This window comes from Mirounga leonina, unplaced genomic scaffold, assembly GCF_011800145.1.
Source record: "Mirounga leonina isolate KUSES-001 unplaced genomic scaffold, KU_Mleo_1.0 Mir_204, whole genome shotgun sequence".
Classification (NCBI taxonomy): Eukaryota; Metazoa; Chordata; class Mammalia; order Carnivora; family Phocidae; genus Mirounga; species Mirounga leonina.
This window is the reverse complement of record NW_023270513.1, coordinates 4,860,666-4,873,144: the sequence shown is the minus strand read 5'-3', so window position 1 is coordinate 4,873,144 and position 12,479 is coordinate 4,860,666.

Here is a 12,479-nt window from a genome sequence, read left to right as displayed (position 1 = left end):
ATATTCTAGTTGCCTTTTTCAAATATAGTTTTTCTGTGGCCCAGGGCAGATGAATTATTTATTTGAGAGAGAGAGCACGCGTGAGCGACAGAGCAAAAGCAGGGGGAGCAGCAGAGGGAGAGGGAGAAGCAGACTTCCTACTGAGCAGGGAGCCCCATGTGGGGCTCGATCTCAGGACCCTGAGATCATGACCTGAGCCAAAGGCAGACGCTTAACTGACTGAGCCACACAGGTGCCCCTAATTTAGAGATTTTTTTTTAAACTTTAATTAAAAATATAATCTTTGTCAGTCTCTTCAACAAATGGTGTTGGGAAAATTGGACAGCCACATGTAGAAGAATGAAACTAGACCATTTTCTTACACCATATACAAAAATAAACTCAAAATGGATGAAAAACCTAACTGTGAGACAGGAATTAATCAAAATCCTAGAGGAGAACACAGGCAGCAACCTCTTCGACCTTGGCCAAAGTAACTTCTTGCTAGGCATGTCTCCAAAGGCAAGGGAAACGAAAGCAAAAATGAACTATTGGGACTTCACCAAGATAAAAAGCTTTTGCACAGCAAAGGAAACAGTTGGCAAACCCAAAAGACAACCTACAGAATGGGAGAAGATATTTGTAAATGTCTAATCAGATAAAGGGCTAGTATCCAAGATCTATAAAGAACTTATCAAACTCAACACCTATCAGAATGGCTAAAATCAAAAAGACAAAAAAGGATGTGGAAAAAAAGGAAGCCTTGTGAATACTGATGGGAATGTCAACTGGTACAGCCACTGTAGAAAACAGTATGGAGGTTCCCCAAAAATTTGAATATAGAAATACCATATGATCCAATAATCCCACCACTGGGTATTTACCCAAAGAAAACAAAAACACGAATTCAAAAAGATGTATGCATCCCTATGTTTATGCAGCATTTTTTACAATAACCATGATATGGAAGGAATTCAAATGTCCACCAACAGACGAATGCATAAAGGAGATATATATATATATATATATATATATATATATATATATATATATATATAATGGAATATTAATCGGCCATAAAAAAAAAGACTGAGATCTTGCCATCTGCAACAATATGGATGGACCTAAAGGGTATTATCCTAAGTAAAATAAGTCAGACTGAGAAAGACAAATACCATATGATTTCACTCATATGTGGAATCTGAAAAAAAAATGAATAAAAAACAGAATCAGACCTATAAATATAGAAAACTGATGGTTGCCATAAGGGTGGGGAGTGCCAGAGGAAATGAGGGGATGGGCAAAATGGGTGAAGGGGAGTGGGAGATACAGGCTTCTAGTTATGGAATGAAAAGTCATGAGAATAAAAGGCAGAGCAGAGGGAATATAGTCAATGACAGAAACAATAAAGAAAACTAAAAGGCAGCCTACAGAATGGGAGAACATATTTGCAAATGACATGTCTGATAAAGGGTTAATATGCAAAATACATAAAGAACTTATCAAGCTCAACATCCAAAAAACAAATAATCCAGTTAAGAAATGGGCAGAAGACATGAATAGGACCTTTTCCAAAGACGACATCCAGATGGCTAACAGACACATGAAAAGATGCTCAACATTACTCATCATCAGGGAAGTACAGATCAAAACCACGATGACAAACCACCTCGCACCTATCAGAATGGCTCGCACGAAGCAACAGGTGTTGGTGAGGATTCAGAGAAAGGGGAACCCTTGTGCACTGTTGGCAGGAATGCAAACAGGTGCGGCCACTCTAGAAACCAGTATGGAGGTTCCTCAGAAAGTTAAAAACAGAACTACCCGGGCGCCTGGGTGGCTCAGTCAGTTAAGCTTCTGCCTTCAGCTCTGGTCATGATCCCAAGGTCCTGGGATCGAGCCCACGTCGGGCTCCCTGCTCAGCGTGCTTCTCCCTCTCCCTCTCCCTGCGGCTTCTGCTCTCTCTCTCTCTCACTCATTCTCTCAAATAAATAAATAAAGTCTTTAAGAAAAAGAAAACAGAACTACCCTACAATTGTGCTACTAAATACCTTTGGGTATTTACCCAAAGGATACAAAAATATTGATTCGAAGGGGTACATGCACCCCGATGTTTACAGCAGTATTATCAACAACAGCAGAACTGTGGAAAGAGCCCAAATGTCAACTGGCTGATGAATGGATAGAGAAGATGTGATGTATATATACAATGGAATATTACTCAGCCATCAAAAAGTATGAAAGGTTACCATTTGCAACGATGTGGATGGAGCTAGAATGTATTATACTAAGTGAAATAAGTCAGGGAAAGACAAATACCATGATTTCACTCATGTGGAATTTAAGAAACAAAACAGATGAACATACAGGAGGGGTAAAAATAAAAGGAAACAAACCCTAAGAGTCTCTTAACAGAGAACAAACTGAAGAGTAATGGAGGGAGGTGGGTGGGGGAGAGGCTGGATGAGTGATGGGTATCAAGAAGGGCACTTGTTGGGGCGCCTGGGTGGCTCAGTCGTTAGGCGTCTGCCTTCAGCTCAGGTCATGATCCCAGGGTCCTGGGATCGAGCCCCGCATCGGGCTCCCTGCTCCGCGGGAAGCCTGCTTCTCCCTCTCCCACCTCCTCTGCTTGTGTTCCCTCTCTCGCTGTGTCTCTCTCTGTCAAATAAATAAAATCTTTAAAAAAAAAAAAAAAAAAAGAAGGGCACTTGTTATGATGAGCACTGGGTGGTGTACTTAAGTGATGAATCAATGAGTTCCACTCCTGAAACCAATACTGCACTGCATGTTAGCTAACTTGAATTCAAATAAAAATTAAATAAAAATTAAAAAATAAAAAATAAAGGAATACAGTCAATGACATTGTAATAGCACTGTATGGTGACAGATGGCACCTATACTTGGTAGTGAGCACAACATAATGTTTATAGAGTTGTTCAATCACTATGCTGCACACCTGAAACTAATGTAACATTGTGGGTCAACTATATTCGAATAAAAAAATTAAATAAAAAAATTAAGTCCTAAAATCAATTGTATTTCTTTACTAGCAATAAAATATCCAAAAATGGAATTAAGAGAACTCCATTCTGAATAGCATCAAAAAGAATAAAACATTTAAGGATAAATTTCACAAAAGAAAAAACAATTTACATATTAAACACTACAAAACACTGCTTGGAAAAAGAGAAAAAAAAATATATAGAAATCTATGTTCATGGATTGGAAAACGCAATCTATTATTATACAGACAACACCCACCACACTGATCTATAACGTCAATGAAATCCATACTGAAATCCCAGCAGGCTTTTTTTGTATTAAAAAAAAATGGGGGCACCTGGGTGGCTCAGTCAGTTGGGTGTCTGCCTTCAGCTCAAGTCATGATCCCAGGGTCCTGGGATTGAGCCCCGCATCGGGCTCCCTGCTCAGCATGAGAGTCTGCTTCTCCCTCTCCCCTTGCCCCTCCCCCTACTCATGTTCTCTTTCTCAAATAAATAAAATCTTAAAGGAAAAAAATGGCAAGCTGATCACAAGTGCAAGGCATACAGAATACCCAAAACACTTCTGAAAAACAATGTAGTAGGTCTTTTGTTACCAGATTTTAAAACTTACTTTTAAAGCGACAGTAATCAAGATAATATAAAACTGATGAAAGAGTAGATACAGAAAATAACTGATAGGGGCGCCTGGGTGGCTCAGTTGTTAAGCGTCTGCCTTCGGCTCAGGTCATGATTCCAGGTCCTGGGATTGAGCCCCGCATCAGGCTCCCTGCTCCGCAGGAAGCCTGCTTCTCCCTCTCCCACTCCCCCTGCTTGTATTCCCTCTCTTGCTGTATCTCTCTCTGTCAAATAAATAAATAAAATCTTAAAAAAAAAAAAATAACATAAACTGGACCTCATCAAAACAAAAAAAGTGTTTCAGATAGACACTATAGAAAATGAAAAGAAAGTTATATAGTTAAGAAAATATTTGTAAATCATTATTTTTGATAAAGGACTTGTGTTCAAAATACATATATGTATATATAAAGAACTCCTATAATGCAGTAAGAAAAAATTAGAAATGGAGAAAAGATTTAAAAGATATTCCACCAAAATTTTATGAATGAGCAATAAGCAAATGAAAAAATGCCCAATCTCATTAGAGCTTAATTAAGGAAATGTAAAATAAAGCCATAATGAAATATCACTTCACACTAACTAAATTGGCTATAATCAAAAAGACAGATAATAACAAATGATGAAGATGTAGACAAATGTTAACCCTCATATATTGCAGGTGGTAACGTAAAATAGTATAGCCACTTTGGAAAACAATTTGGCAGTTTCTTTAAGAGCTAAACAAGTATTTACCCTATGACCCAGCTATTCCATTCAAGAAAAATGGAAATTATACAAGGACATGTACATCAATTTTCATAGCAACATTTATTAATAATAGCCAAAGGAAATAAAAGGAATGTAAGTCAACTTTCTGTCAAGTGCTGAATTATGAAACAAAAATGTGGTATATCTATAATAGTAATATTCAGCTCTAAAAAATATATATACAAATACATGCTACCACAAGGATAAACCTCAAAAAAATTGTAATAAGTGAAGGAGGTCAAATTCAGTATCATGAATATTCTAAATTTCATTTATATAAAATAGCAAAGAAAGGCTAAATTTTACATAGAGGTCAGTAGTAACATAGGACTGAGGATGGGAATAGGACCGACTATAAATGAGCTTGAGGGAATTTCTGGAAATAATGCAATGTCTTATAACTGGATTGTGGTAACAGCTGCACACTATACAAATTTACTAAATGAACTGTGCACAAAAAAAGGAATAAATTTATCGTATGATATTTTACCTAACACTTAAAAAGAACCAAAGTGAAATTCTTAACTAAAAATAAAATATCGGGGCGCCTGGGTGGCTCAGTCGGTTGGGCGTCTGCCTTCGGCTCGGGTCGTGATCCCGGGGTCCTGGCATCGGGCCCCGCATCGGGCTCCCTGCTCGGCGGGAGGCCCGCTTCTCCCTCTCCCACTCCCTCTGCTTGTGTTCCCTCTCTCGCTGTGTCTCTCTCTGTCAAATAAATAAATAAAATCATTAAAAAATAATAAAAAATAAAAATAAAATATCTATGATTTAAAAAAAAACTCACTTGAGGGGGCACCTGGATGGCTCAGAGTTGGTTGAGCATCTAACTCTTGGTTTCAGCTCAGGTCATGATCTCATGGGTCCTGGGATTGAGCCCCCACGTCGGCTACATGCTCAGCAGGGAGTCTGCTTGAAAATTCTCTCCCTCTGCCCCTCCCCCCACTTGTGCACTCATGCTCTCTCTCAAATAAATAAATCTTTATTTTTTTTAAAGATTGATTATTTGACAGACAGAGAGAGAGAGAGAGAGAGAGAAAACACAAGTGCACAAGCAGGGGTGTGGCAGGCAGAGGGAGAGGGAGAAGCAGGCTTCCCGCTGAGCAAGGAGCCTGACACAGGGCTTGATCCCAGGACCCCGGGATCATGACCTGAGCCGAAGGCAGTCGCTTAACCGACAGAGCCACCCAGGCACCCCTAAAATAAATAAATAAATCTTTAAAAAAAATTCACTTGAGATCTCAATAGCAGAATGGAGACAAGAAAAGAGTCAATAAATTTGAAGACAGATCAATAGAAATTACCCAATCTAAGCAACAGAACAACAAAAAGTTTGAAACAAAACAGTCTCAGAACTTACGAAGCAATATTAAAATGTCTAGTATACAAGTCATCAGAGTGGCAGGAGAAAAAAAAAAAGCTTATAGGAATATTACTGGAAAACTTCCCTAACTGATGAAAGATAAATCCACATATTCAACTACCTCAGCAAATCCAAACAAGATAAACTGAAAGAAAAACATCCAGAAATATCACTTTCAGCAGTCAAACTGCTAAAAACCGAAAATAAAAAAATTTGAAAGCATCTACAAAAAGCAACACAGTTCAGATAGATTATCAATGACTCAAACTACCGCAAACTTCTCATCAGAAACCACAGGGAACAGAAATGGTAGAAAAACATCTTTACAGTGCTAAAAGAGGGGCACCTTGGTGGTTCAGTCAGTTAAGCGTCTGACTTTTTTTTTTTTTAAAGATTTTATTTATTTATTTGACAGAGAGACACAGAGAGAGCACAAGCAGGCAGAGTGGCAGGCAGAGGGAGAGGGAAAAGCAGGCTCTCGCTGAGCAGAGAGCCCGACGTGGGGCTCGATCCCAGGACCCCAGGATCATGACCTGAACCGGAGGCAGCTGCTTAACCAACTGAGCCACCCAGGCGCCCCAACCGTCTGACTTTTGATTTCGGCTCAGATCATGGTCTCAGGGTTGTGGGATGGAGTTCCAGGTCAGGCTCCAGACTCAGTGGGGAGTCTGCTTTAGATTCTCTCTCTCCCTCTGCCTATGCCCCTCCCTGCACTCTCTCTCTCTCTCTCTCTCTAAATAAATCTTTAAAAAATTAAAAAAAAAAATAAAGTGCTAAAAGAAAAAACTTCTAACACATTTTTATCCATCAAAAAAGTCCTTCAGGAATGAAGGTGAAATGAACACATTCTTAGATGAAAGAAAATGAAGAGAATTCATTTTAAACAGAGTTGAGATGAAATAATAGAGTTCTTCACTCTGAAGGTAAATGATACCCAGCGGAAGCTAACATCTTTAGAAATGAAGGAAGACCAGAACTGGTAAATGACTGAGTAAATATAAAAGGTCATTTTTCTCCTCTTAGGTTCTTTATATAGGACTCTGAAAAGCAGAAATCATAACACAGTCTGATGGGCTTTCAAAATACATAAATGTAAAACACATGGCAACTATTAAAAAAATCATTTAAAAAAGTATGACTTTTGTTTTACTTAATTTAAGTGGTAAAACATTATATCTATATAAACTTTACTTGATTACTAGGTATGTTTATTGTAATCCTTACAGCAACAACAACAGAACATACCAAAAAATTTAAAAGAACATTAAAATGGAATACTAAAAATATTCAAATAATGCAAAAGAAAAAAATGAAAAACAGAGAAATAATAACAAAGACAACGAAGCTCAGGCAGAAAGCTAGAAACAGCCTCACTACATCCTTAAGAGAAGAAACATGCCTGACAACTGCAAATTAATGACTTTATTAACCGAAGTGAAGTCATAAAGTAAAAAATTATATACAAATTTAGAGAAAGGTAGGTACCTACAGAGAAAAACAGAATCTGAGCATTTGATCAGTGGAACAAATGCCACAAAAAGTGGCAAGAAAGTAGGAAGATATAACTAAAAATTAAAATATCCTGCTAAAGGCCAAGTGTAGGCTATCATGAGAATGACAAGCCTTTGGGGGGAGGGGCATTTCAAAAAAACAGGGAGTGCGTTGTACCCACCTGCAGATTTTTTTTAAATATTTTTTTTAAAGATTTTTTCTATTGATTCATTTGAGACACAGAGATAGAGACAGAGAGAGGAAGAGCATGAGCAGGGGGAGAGGGAGAGGGAGAAGCAGGCTCCCCACCGAGCCAGGAGCCCAATGTGGGGCTCGATCCCAGGACCCCAGGATCAGAACCTGAGCTGAAGGCAGATGCCCAACCATCTGAGCCACCCAGGCGCCCCCCACCTGCAGATTTTACAAACAGGTGGCCACAGAGAAGATTACAGAGAAAGATTCCCTTGGTGCTACTTGGTGGAGGGGAGCAGCAAGTATGGCTGAAATTCTGCCCATATGTATTCCTCCCATCTCTCTTACCAAAAAAACCCAAACAAACCCACAAAAGTTCTTAAACTAAAAGCAAGGTCATTAAAACCTATACTCTGAAGCACTGAGTAGAGGAATAAAGGGCATAGCATTATACCTGAAGGTGCAAGAAGACTTGTGAAGACCATATCCCAAAACCCAGATTCACAATGCCTGCTTAAGACTGAGTCTCAATCCAAACATTAGAGAATGTTCCCATTTTCTACCCCCAAACACATGCTGGCAAGCACTGAGTGACATTAGATGACACAGAGGAACGCTGAAGCAGACAGACCCTCTCTGGGGAGCAGTGCAAAGGGACAAAACCACACAGGGACACAACAACAAAGTATCATTACATGGTTCCAAGTCTCTGGTGCAGAGAGAAACCATAGTAACAAACTCTAAATTCAGCCCAATACTGACTAGGTTGACACAAAATTCTACATAAATAGCCTAGAAAAAGGGAAGGTGTGCTTTTCTCAAAGAATAAAAATATTTACTTCAGGAGGAGGGGGAAGATGGTGGAGTAGGAGGACCTTGAGCTCACCCTATCCTACATTTACAACTAGGTATCATCTGCACCCAAGCCAATAAATTGGAGAACAAACTGAAGACTGACAAAACAAACTCCACAAGTAAATATGGAGAAGCTGCTGCATCTGAAAGGTTAGGTAGGTCAGAAAGGCATAGAGAGGCTGCCCGCAAGAGGGAGAGAGCTGCATGCATGCAGAGAGGGCAAAGAAACAGGCCCTAACACCAGGGAGCTCACACAGGGAAGATTAATCCCCCCCCCATAATGTTTGGCTTTAAAAAACAGACAGGCTGGTGCAGATGAGTCAGGAGAGGTTATCAAACATGATATTTGGCCAAATCCATTATAGTACTACTTGGTTCCAAATATGGATGATGAAGGGGAAGGAGAAAATGATGATGACGACGAACAAGGACTGGAAGATACTGATGAAGGGGCGCCTGGGTGACTCAGTCGGTTGAGCGTCAACTCTTGGTTTCAGCTCAGGTCTCGGAGTCGTGAGATGAAGCCCCTTGTCGGGCTCCAAGTTCAGCCAGGAGTCTGCTTGAGGATTTCTCTCCCTTTCCCTCTCCCCCTGCTCACTTGCTCTCTCTCTCAAATAAATAAGTCTTAAAAAGAAAAAGAAAAAAAAGATATTGATGAAGAAGGAGATGATAAAGGTGGAGAGGATGAGGGTGAGAAGAAAGGACAGGAGGATGAAGGAGAAGAACACTGATGGATTCCAACCTTCATTTTTTTAATTTCCTCCAGTCCCTGGGAAAAAGTTGCAGTCTTTTTTTTCCTCTTCTTGTGCTCATTCACCCTGTTTTTTGAAGTCATTTTTCTCTCCCTTTATAACATGGTTTTCAACTTATGTTGAGGGGGAATATCTTGAGCAGAATACAATGGGAAAAGAGTCTCTACCACTTTCCTTTCCAAATTCATTTTTACCCCTTCCTGTCTCAATAAAAACATGAAATCAACACCACCATGCTCTGTGGGGAAAAAAAGGAAAACCTGCTCCCTTACCTTTGCTGGAAGCTGGAGAATGCTAGGCCCCGGTATAGTAGTGTACAGAATTCTAACCTTTTTCCTCCTTTTTCTGTATATTGGGCTCAGAGATTACACTGTGTCTCTATGTGAATATGGACAGTTAGCATTTGCCAACATGTATCTTTCTACTTTCTTTTAAAAAAAGAAAAAAAAAATTAAAATGGAATTACAGAAGATCAGCAAAGGGTAGGTTTGAGATCCCTAGGTGGGTTAAATGGGCACTTTGACAACATGGCTTCTCCTTTGGTGTGTTTAACTGTGATGTTTAATGGACATCCTTGCAGTTTAAGATGACATTTTTAAAATTATATTCTCTACCTATGATGACTAGAGCCCTGCCACTCAGTAGGAGATCAGAACCTATACATAGGATCTTACTTGGAACTGACATTTCTTATTACAATTTTGCTCCTTTTTATTTTTAAATGTTGTGTTTCACTGGAAAGGAAAGATCATGCTCAGTTTTAAATGCTAGAAGTGTACAAGTTGTTTTGTTACAATAAACTACCTACCTACCTATCTACCTACCTACGTACAGACATACATACCAAAGGGGCTGAATTCCATCAGTTTGTAAAACCAGTAGGACTGGGAGCCTGGAGCTTTACAAGTCAGCTGACTCAGCACTGGGTAAACTACGAAAGCTAATTATAGCTGTGTCACTGGCCTTAAAGAGACAGCAGCCCGTGTGGGGAGGCAACATAAAAACAGCAGTTTACACAACACCAGGGGCACATAGGAGACAGATCTGTTCATACTGATTTCAGAGTGTGTTGGGGGACTTCTCCAAAAACAAGGGGGGCTGGAGGCACCATTTTCCTCCCCTGCCCTCCCAGCATAAAACACAGAGCCATCTGTGGGAGGCAGGGCTACACAGACACTTGTTACCTAACCTGCTAGCAGTATGCCCTGCCCAAAAGGTCTCCTGAAGAGTCCCCCACTCCAAGCCTGCTAGCTTCAGCCCTGGCCTCAGGACAGATTTTCTTAAATCCCTGCATTCACCCCACCCATGCAGCCACAGGGTGCATAGCTGCTGTTTCAAGCCACACCCATCCACCACACTGTGCCCAGCCAATGTGTCCCCAGCCACCATCATGCACCACACCCACCTGCATGCCCCCCCAATCACTGAGTTCAGCCCCTAGCTGCCACAGGGCTTCAGGAGATCCTGGAAAGAACTAGTGGCCCAGTGCAAACTTTGCTAACACCACTACCCTGCCCCCAAGTTCCCTGGTGGGCACGCCCGCTCAAAGCTGGCCTGCCTGGGACCCACTAAAACCACAAAGAGCAATTACAGCCCACAAGAGGCAGACAGAGAGCGCAGACAACTGCACTAAAAGGAAAAATGACTCAGACACAGCAACAGGGCATATGTAACCCATAGGATACTCTCCTGAAGTGGCAGGTTCTAGTGAACAGCATACCACTGCAGGACACTCCAGGACCTCTTCTTCATAAAGTCACTACTTTCAAGAGCAGAAGACACAGATGACTTTCTTAACATAGAGAAACAGACACAGAAAAGCAGACAAAATGAGGAGACAGAGAAATATATCCCAAAGGAAAGAACCGGACAAGACCACAACCAGAGATCTAAGCGAAACAGATGTAAGTAAAATGACAGACAACTTAAAGCAATGATCACAAGGATATTCACTGGATTGAGAAAAGAGTGGAAGACAAGAATGAGACCTTTAACACAGAGATAAGGAATAACACAGCAGTGATAAAGGGCTTGATATGAAATGAGAAACATACTTGTTGGAATGAATAGCAGGATGGAAGAATCAGAGGAATGAATTAGTGACCCAGAAGACAGAGAAATGGAAAGTAATCAAGGTGAACAAAAGACAGAAAAAAATTATGCAAAATGTGAACTCAGGGAACCCAGTGACTCCGTTAAACTTAACAGCATTCATATTATAAGAGTCCCACTAGAGGAAGAGAGAGAAAAGGGGGCAGAAAATTTATCTGAAGAAATAATAGCTGAAAACTTCCCTAATCTGGAAGGGAACAGATATCCAGATCGAGGAGGCAGAGAACACCCATCAAAATCAACAAAAGTAGACCCACACCAAGACATAAAATATGTAACAAAACATAATTAAATTTCCAAAATAGAGATAAAAAAATTTAAAAGCATCAAGACAAAGAAGTCATTAACTTACAAGGGAAAACCCATACAAATAGCAGGAGATTTTTCAACAGAACTTGCAAACCAGAAGGGAGTGGTATATTAAAAGTGCTGAATGGGAAAAATCTACAGCCAAGAACATTCTTTCCAGCAAGGTTATCCATACACAATAGGAGACATCGAGTTTCCTAGACAAACAAAAACTTAAGGAGTTCATGACCAATGAACCAGTGCTGCAAGAAATATTAAACGGGACTCGCTGATAGAAAGGAAAGATGAAAAAGGATAGTACAAAGTAAGAAATAACAAAAGCAGTAAAAATGAATATTTCTGTAAAAAATCAGTCAAGGAACTAACCAATAAAAAGGGGTATGAAAATAGTAACATATACCTAAAACATGGGGAGGAGAGGAGTAAAGAATGGGTTCATATTTAAATGACCATAAACTTAATATAGACTGCTATCTGCAGATGAGGTTATATACAAACCTACTGGTAATGATATATCTAAAACCACCAATATATAGGCAAAGAATAAAGAAAAAGACATCCAAATATATCACTAAAGAAAATCAGCAAAACATGAAAGACAAAAAAAGCATCAGAGAAAATCTTTAGAAACAGCCACAGAACAAGTAATAAAATGGCGATAAATATTTATCAATAATTACGTTGAATGTAAATGGATTAAAGGCTCCACTCAAAAGACATAGGATGACAAAATGGATAAAAAAACAAAACCCATCTATATGCTGCCTATAAGAGACTCATTTTTGACCTAAAGACACCTGCAGATTGAAACTGAGAGGATGGGGAAGCATCTATCAGAGAATGGACATCAAAGAAAGCCAGAGTAGTAATATTTATATTGGACAAAACAGACTTTAAAAAAAGACTGTAACAAGAAACAAAGAGGAACACTGTATAATCATACACTGTATAATCATAAAGGGGAAAATACAACAATTAAGATGTAACAATTGTAAATATTTATGCACCCAACATAGGAGCACCCAAATACATAATGCAGTTAATAACAAACATAGTAGG